The sequence below is a fragment of the Eschscholzia californica genome, unplaced genomic scaffold (genome assembly GCF_041429995.1).
Source record: "Eschscholzia californica isolate CP2 unplaced genomic scaffold, dmEscCali1.0.p SCAF_219, whole genome shotgun sequence".
Taxonomy (NCBI): domain Eukaryota; kingdom Viridiplantae; phylum Streptophyta; class Magnoliopsida; order Ranunculales; family Papaveraceae; genus Eschscholzia; species Eschscholzia californica.
In genome coordinates this window covers 2,646-11,344 of record NW_028238331.1, presented here as the reverse complement: position 1 = coordinate 11,344, position 8,699 = coordinate 2,646, and the positions used below count along the sequence as shown (strand labels likewise).

Below are 8,699 nucleotides of genomic sequence, written 5' to 3'. Positions count from 1 at the left end.
AGTTTATATTTAGTTTATCGGAACCCCCAAGTAAAGTAAAAATAAGAAGAATGTTGTTTTCCTTACGGGCATAAGATCTCTTTGTAGAAAGAATAAGAAGTTTCGGATAATTCCTTTTTTTCCTACAAATCTGTTTTTTTTATACCTATATTCATGATTCGTAATCAGGAAGTAGCTATCAACCGTATTATAGATCTAGAATAATTCAAATATAGAAAATTTTAGAATAGAAATCTTGCATATTTCTATATCTACTGAGAACTCACATTTTTACGAGGAATCTCTGTTGGATAGGATTCTAACGAATCCTTTTTGGGAATTTGTAAGAAACTCTTTCGTTCTTTATTAGAAGATAAGGACAAGAGAAGAAGAATAAGAAAGTGGATTATCATATATATATTTCAGTTATAAAGGTGAATAGGTATACTTAGTTAGTTCTCCATTCCTTGCACTTATTATTCTATACTTATAATAGATATACTATACTTATCATAAGATATCCTTATAAAAGGTACAAATATTAAATCGAGGTATCCATTCTATGACAACTCTCAATTTACCCTCAATTTTTGTGCCTTTAGTGGGCCTAGTATTTCCGGCACTTGCAATGGCTTCTTTATTTCTTCATGTTCAAAAAAACAAGATTGTCTAGATCCGATGGGACAAAATACCATCAATTTATTTCAAGACTTGGACTTGATCATAATACAGATATCTACTTAGTGTAATATGGTACAACCCAACATGCGGCTTCCTCCGAACACAAATGAAAGAGCTCTTATACACGTGGAAACATGATATATGGATCAATGCATTCATTATAGCTATTTTAAAATGGATCAGCAGATGTAGAAAATGGAAACTCAATGTATCTATTTGTGTGTAGATATCCATAGGAGGATCATATGAAGCAGATGCTTTTATATCTAAGCAATTCGATGAATTATTCCTAATAGTTCACATCATATCATAATAGTGCTAGTTGCTGAGAGTTACTTCGGGAACAAAAAAAGAAAAGTCAAATTCATTTGGGTTATTCTCTCAATTCCAATAAAATGCAACTGGATCTAGTATGAACTGGCGATCAGAACGTATATGGATAGAACTTATAACGGGGTCTCGAAAAACAAGTAATTTCTGCTGGGCCTGTATCCTTCTTTTCGGTTCACTAGGATTCTTATTGGTTGGAGCTTCTAGTTATCTTGGTAGGAATCTGATATCCTTATTCCCGTCTCAGCAAATCCTTTTTTTTCCACAAGGGATCGTGATGTCCTTCTATGGGATCGCAGGTCTGTTCATTAGTTCCTATTTGTGGTGCACAATTTCGTGGAATGTAGGTAGTGGTTATGACCGATTCGATAGAAAAGAAGGAATAGTGTGTATTTTTCGTTGGGGATTTCCTGGGCTAAATCGTCGTATCTTTCTTCGATTCCTTATGAGAGATGTCCAGTCGATTAGAATAGAAATTAAAGAGGGTATTTTTCCTCGTCGTGTCCTTTATATGGAAATCAGAGGCCAGGGAGCCATTCCTTTGACTCGGACTGATGAGAATTTGACTCCGCGAGAAATTGAACAAAAAGCTGCTGAATTGGCCTATTTCTTGCGCGTACCAATTGAAGTATTTTGAAATGAACTGAAAAGAATTAATGCTTTATTAGCATTGGGGAAGGAACTAAGGAATCTTCTTTTTTATAGAACTTAACTAAAGCTTTTTCAGAACGCTCATTCGAGCAAAAGCAGATGTATATGGAAGAACCAGAAAACGAACTTATTTTTGCCCACCAAAACTCTTTTTTATGGAAATAAACTCAACTCTTTCATGCTAGTAACAAGTCTAAATGGATTCATCACATATCTTTGAATTGATATGTTAGATACAGATGGATCCTATATTGTATTGTAAATTACCCCTCTTTTATTTTGTCAATCGATGTTTCTTTTTATCCGTTCTTTTCCCGCTTGATGATCAAATTATTGGATCTCTTATAACTATTCTCTTATAACTATAATATAAGATCCAATTTCTCTCGGGTTTTGCCACTCATTTTTGATTTCATCATCCCATCAATATTTTTCATAAATTTCCCCCAATTATTCCCGGGTTATGGTCTGGGTAGCCAGCGAAACTTTTTGAAATAATTGATCTAAGGGGGTTCTTTTGTCTCGAAATCCGAATAATATGAATTACTCGAGGTGGCTCTTTCGGGCATTCACCGAAAGGATGTAATTGTTTCGAATTTGACCAATTGAGAGATCGGAAAACAATATATATTTTTATTTCTTCATTCAGCGCGAACCCTTATTCTAATTCTATATTCTTTCTCGATACAAGGACTAACCAATTAATTACAAATAAAAAAGGGCAGTAGATCCATAGGTTCAATACCTTGTTATAGAACTCATGCTTCATAGAAATATCAGATCGGATAGAGTCGACGAATGAGTTGGTTTCATTAGCAATTCACAGATTCAAAATGCCACAAAAGAAAGCACTCACTACCCTCCCATATCTTGCATCTATAGTATTTTTGCCCTGGTGGATCTCTCTCTCATTTAATAAAAGTCTGGAATCTTGGGTTACGAATTGGTGGAATACTGGGCAATCCGAAACTTTTTTGAATGATATTCAAGAAAAGCATGTTCTAGAAAAATTCATAGAATTAGAGGAACTATCCCTTTTGGACGAAATGATAAAAGAGTACCCGGAGACACATATACAAAAGCTTCATATAGGAATTCATAAAGAAACGATACAATTGATCAAGATGCACAATGAGAGTCATATCCACAGCATTTTGGACTTCTCGACAAATATAATCTATTTCGCTATTCTAAGTGGTTATTCTATTCTGGGTAATGAAGAACTTGTCATTCTTAATTCTTGGGTTCAGGAATTCTTCTATAACTTAAGTGACACAATAAAAGCTTTTTCTATTCTTTTATTAACTGATTTATGTATCGGATTCCACTCGCCCCATGGTTGGGAACTAATGATTGGTTCTATCTCCAAAGATTTTGGGTTTGATCATAACGACCAAATTATATCGGGTCTTGTTTCCACTTTTCCAGTCATTCTAGATACAATTTTGAAATATTGGATCTTCCGTTATTTAAATCGCGTATCTCCGTCACTTGTAGTGATTTATCATTCAATGAATGACTAAAGACTGATCCACCGATATTAATCCAATCATAATGTTTGTTACTTCGTACATAAACAAACCATTAAAAATCTTACTCACTTTTTATATTTCTACCCATCCAGGGATTCTTCCTATATTCCAGTAAAATTATTCCAATACAATAGCAGAATCGTGGACAGGGAACTATACTAGCAACCTACCTAATTTATTGTAGAAATTTTGGGATCAATAATTGGACCATGCAAAATAGAAATACCTTTTCTTGGATAAAGGAACAGATGGCTCGATCCATCTCTGTATCGATCATGATATATGTAATAACTCGGACATCTACTTCATATGCATATCCCATTTTTGCACAGCAGGGTTATGAAAATCCACGAGAAGCAACTGGGCGTATTGTATGTGCCAATTGCCATTTAGCTAATAAGCCCGTAGATATTGAGGTTCCACAAGCGGTACTTCCTGATACTGTATTTGAAGCAGTTGTTAGAATCCCTTATGATATGCAACTGAAGCAAGTTCTTGCTAATGGAAAAAAGGGGGCTTTGAATGTGGGAGCTGTTCTTATTTTACCTGAGGGATTTGAATTAGCTCCTCCCGATCGTATTTCTCCCGAGATGAAAGAAAAGATGGGCAATCTGTCTTTTCAGAGTTATCGCCCCACTAAAAAAAATATTCTTGTGATAGGTCCTGTTCCTGGTCAGAAATATAGTGAAATCACCTTTCCTATCCTTTCCCCGGACCCCGCTACTAAAAAAGACGTTTACTTCTTAAAATATCCTATATATGTAGGCGGGAACAGGGGAAGGGGTCAGATTTATCCCGATGGGAGTAAGAGTAACAATACAGTCTATAATGCTACAGCAGCAGGTATAGTAAGCAAAATCATACGTAAAGAGAAGGGGGGATATGAAATAACCATAGCGGATGCATCGGACGGACACCAAGTGGTTGATTTTATACCTCCAGGACCAGAACTTCTTGTTTCAGAAGGTGAATCCATCAAGCTTGATCAACCACTAACAAGTAATCCCAATGTGGGTGGATTTGGTCAAGGAGACGCAGAAATAGTACTTCAAGATCCATCACGTGTCCAAGGCCTTTTGTTCTTCTTGGCATCTGTTATTCTGGCACAAATATTTTTGGTTCTTAAAAAGAAACAGTTTGAGAAGGTTCAATTGTCTGAAATGAATTTTTAGATCCACGTATTTATCAACATCAAGTTTATAAAAAAAATCAAATTCTTGTTCTTGCTGATCGATGTAATTATGTATGGTCAAAAAAAAAAAGCTTTTTTATTTGCTTGCTTTGTTTATACTGTTTTTCTGCGAGATGCCGGGAATTACTTGGATTCCACTGCTAGTATAGTAATAGAATAGTATTCTATTGCGAAGAACACTATTTAACTTGAACTTGACTACCCGTTTTTCAATCCAAATTGGAGTGGTGTGATTATGTCACTATTGGCAAATTTGAAATGCCACGAAATATATCAATAGTTTTCTATGCTATTAGAATAATAGAATCAAATTCGAATAGAAATAGATAATAGACATACGTGGTAGGAGACTATAAAGTAAGGGATAAATGAAAGGAACAACCGATTCTAGGAGGTATTACTCGTCTTCCTAATCTTCGACACAAGAAAAGTAATTTTCCACCTTTTCTTGTGTCGAAAGAATAATGATTCTTGATCTGCTTCGTCAAAGAGTACTATTCCTTTTTTACATTTTTTCTAGGTTTATCGGAACCTCCTTGTTTGGATTTATAAGAAGTGGTGGGCAAGCAAAACAAAAAAGGGGTAGAGTAACTCATTGAGTAAATAGAACTTCTTCAATGAACTTCTAAAAAAAGTAAAAAACAAAAGAAAATTGAAACTTTGATGAGATAATAAATAGAGTAAGATTCTATTAGTATAGAAATGCTTTGGGTGATGTCTCGTCTACAGGTCTACAGGAATCCATATTATGTCATCCAGAAAATGGATTGATTCCTTCTTTCTTCTGATTTTGGACGAATTGATACTATGTAGAACATATATTCTGAATCCAATCAATGGGATTAATTCTTCAAAAACATTATCATAAAAAATGGAATAGCGTGATTTGAAACATCGGAGCAAAAGGCCCATTTTTTATTTCTACGAATAGAATATTATGATTATGTTAACTGGATGAACTTCGAACTTTTATGTTATGGAATGAATCAAAGTCTCGTTGTAAGAGTAAGAACTCAACGGGACCTTACCCCCTTGTCTAATTCGAGGGGTAAGGTCCCGTTGAGTTCTTACTTTCTTTTTCCTGTCTACAACTTAGTTCATATGATTACTATAGGGATGAACCCAATCCGGAATATGAACCGTAAAAGAAAACACCTAGTGAACCGATCACAGGAATACCAGCTACAGTACCTATCAGCCAAAGAGGAATCCTTCCAGTAGTATCGGCCATTTACCCCACTTCCCTCCACATTTCATCAAGTGGTCATGCTAGAGACATAAACAGTCATGGATAATTATGAGATGAGATCCGTCCGAATGGGATAAGAGAATTCCTACTATTCTTTTTCTTTCTCTTAATTGAAGAAATAATTGGAAAATAAAACAGCAAGTACAAAAATGAGTAATAACCCCCAGTAAAGACTGGTACGATTCAATTCAACATTTTGTTCGTTCGGGTTTGATTGTGTCATAGCTCTATAATTCAATTCGGATTAGGTTTATCGTTGGATGAACTGCATTGCTGATATTGACCCCAAAAAAGAAACGGTAGGTACAGCTAGTCCGTGAACAGCCAACCATCGCACTGTAAAAATTGGATAGGTTCGATCTATAGTCATTGGGGCCTCCTAAAAGGATCTACTAAATTCATCGAGTTGTGCCAAAGGATCAAAACGGCCAGTTATTAATGGAATTCCTTGTCGGCTCTCTGTAAAATACTCGTTTGGCCGAGGGCTTCCAAACACATCGTAAGCTAAACCCGTGCTGACGAATAACCAACCCGCAATAAATAGGGAAGGTATAGTAATGCTATGAATGACCCAGTATCGAATACTGGTAATAATATCAGCAAAAGAGCGTTCTCCCGTGCTTCCAGACATGCTGCGCTCCACATATTCTTGTACAGTCAAAGGGGGATCGATTCCGTGAAAGATGGGATCAGTAAATGGAAACCCACTGATCTTGAATCTTTGTGAGATCGTCAATAGTGTACCGAGGGCATCTTTAGAGTATACCGAATCAGTATAGCTATCCTTCTTCTGACACAGCAACGCAATTTCAATCAATATCGAAACCAAAAGAAGTGGTACATAATTGATTTCTTCCTTTCTTGTTCCTTATATATGCGGAACCGTGTGCTATTCAATCGAAAATTTTTCAAATTCCTGTAGTAGTATAAGTATAGGGTTCTTTCCATTACTAACTTTGGACTAGAACCCGAGGATCTGGTAGAGTGTGAGTCCAACGGGTTCTAATAATTCATGAAAGATATTATCATATTCACACAATTCAATTAGATACGAAATCTAGAACCCTGTTGTATATGTATAAAAGAAAAAGGTTTTTGTTCAAATCCTTTCAGTTCAAGAAATCGGTTAGTAGTACAATAAGATTAGTAGATAGTATTCAATGAAAGAAAACAAACAATAGTTGGAACAATCAATATGCGTGATGCAACCGTTGCTGCATTACATCCAAAGGTTCCTTCTTGACTAGCTCCAAGGATAGGACTCCCTAATATGGAAAGACAGCATGTAGAACCTAAAACCAAAAGATAATAGAATTACTAGTCTTAAAATTGAGTTGTACCGAACTAAGGCTTTTATTTCTTCGAGCGATCGTGCGACACTTTTTTCTTAGCAGTCGAGATATTATGTATAATTAATGAGCCTACATGCTTAATCTAATGGGGTAACCACTGAATCTAATGAGGTAAAGCAAAAGGTATTCTAAGGTCCTTTGTTCCAGAATAGAAACTGGATTCTATACAATTAAAAAAGAAAAAATTTTCCAATTTGATTTAATTCCATAGTGATTCAAAGAGAGTTTCATTTATAAATGAAATTCCACTACAAGGTTCTTTTCCTATTACTTTACCCACGAGTTGCTCAATGAATCTGTTGAGTCGAAATCACGGCATGGGTAGATGTCACAGATGATGAATCAATCTTTTTTTTCCACTTCTCTCACTCTATCTTTGTTAGTGACGTCTATAATGATAAATGATAATGAAAGATGAATCAAAAACTTTCAATTGGAACGGATTCTATCAATTGGTATTTTTTCGTATCCTCTTATCTTTCAAAAGCGGAAACTTAGGTAAGTTTTTTATAACCATATGTATAAAAAGAACGTATCTCATTTAGCTCCCTCATGCCTACTATAACTAGTTATTTCGGTTTTCTACTGGCGGCTTCAACTATAACCCCAGCTCTATTTATTGGTCTGAGCAAAATACGACTTATTTGAATTGAATTCTAAATTCATAAAAATAAATGTTTCTGTGAGATTCTAGGCACTCTAGAATGCCTTCCCGCGTCAATTGTAAATTCTTGGTCATTGAGATTCATGGTCGATTCGGATTAATATTTAAAGATAGATATTACCTCTCTTTTTTCTTCCCCTTTCAAACATCAAACAAATCGAAATGATTGAAGTTTTACTATTTGGAATCGTGTTAGGTCTAATTCCTATTACTTTGGCTGGATTATTCGTAACTGCATATTTACAATACAGGCGCGGTGATCAGTTGGATCTTTGATTAAGTAAGATCTCGTTTTTTGATTGACCCCCTTCTTTTTTTAACCCGCAGGAGGTCAAATTCAGATTCAGGTTGCTGTTCAAGTTAGTGAAGTTATTTCATTGAAATTCGACCTAAGAAGAACAGAATCACGCTCTGTAGGATTTGAACCTACGACATCGGGTTTTGGAGACCCACGTTCTGCCGAGCTGAACTAAGAGCGCTTTCTTATCACAATAGATAAGACCGTAAAGAAAAGAAAGAAAAGGATTCTTTTTGTACGCCCAATACACCTTGCATGCAGATAGTATCATAAACTGAAATGAAAGATTGAGTCTATCCAATTTTCATCGATCTCAATGGATCCCCCCGTTATTGCCCATACTTGTTACTGCCCGTAGGAGAAGGAATAGGTAGGGATGACAGGATTTGAACCCGTGACATTTTGTACCCAAAACAAACGCGCTACCAAGCTGCGCTACATCCCTTTCAATTGGTATACAGTGTCATTGTAGAGAATCCCTGTCTTGTTTTCCACATCATTATTTCCCCATTGATATACAATTTCGCTTGCCATTTTTTCTTTTTGGTCTCATATAACATATAATAAAAAATTATATACATATGAAACCCAACATATAAACATATAAATAAATTAATATTTATCGGTAATACTCAGGAAGAAGGGGGCGTCTTTTTCTGTTTTAAGGAAAGGGGAATCTTATCTACCGGGTCGTTGTATATATCCATTGTTGTTAGGGATTCCGCGTACAAATACAAGTGATCCTTAACTACATATGCATCTGATCATATA

General features: G+C 35.5%; 1 non-coding gene across 1 annotated transcript; it reads right to left on the bottom strand.

The window, feature by feature from the left end:
- Positions 1 to 8,035: 8,035 nt before the first annotated feature.
- TRNAW-CCA (transfer RNA tryptophan (anticodon CCA)) lies at positions 8,036 to 8,109 on the bottom strand. Its single transcript has one exon. It is a non-coding gene; the product is annotated as a tRNA-Trp (tRNA).
- Positions 8,110 to 8,699: the final 590 nt, after the last annotated feature.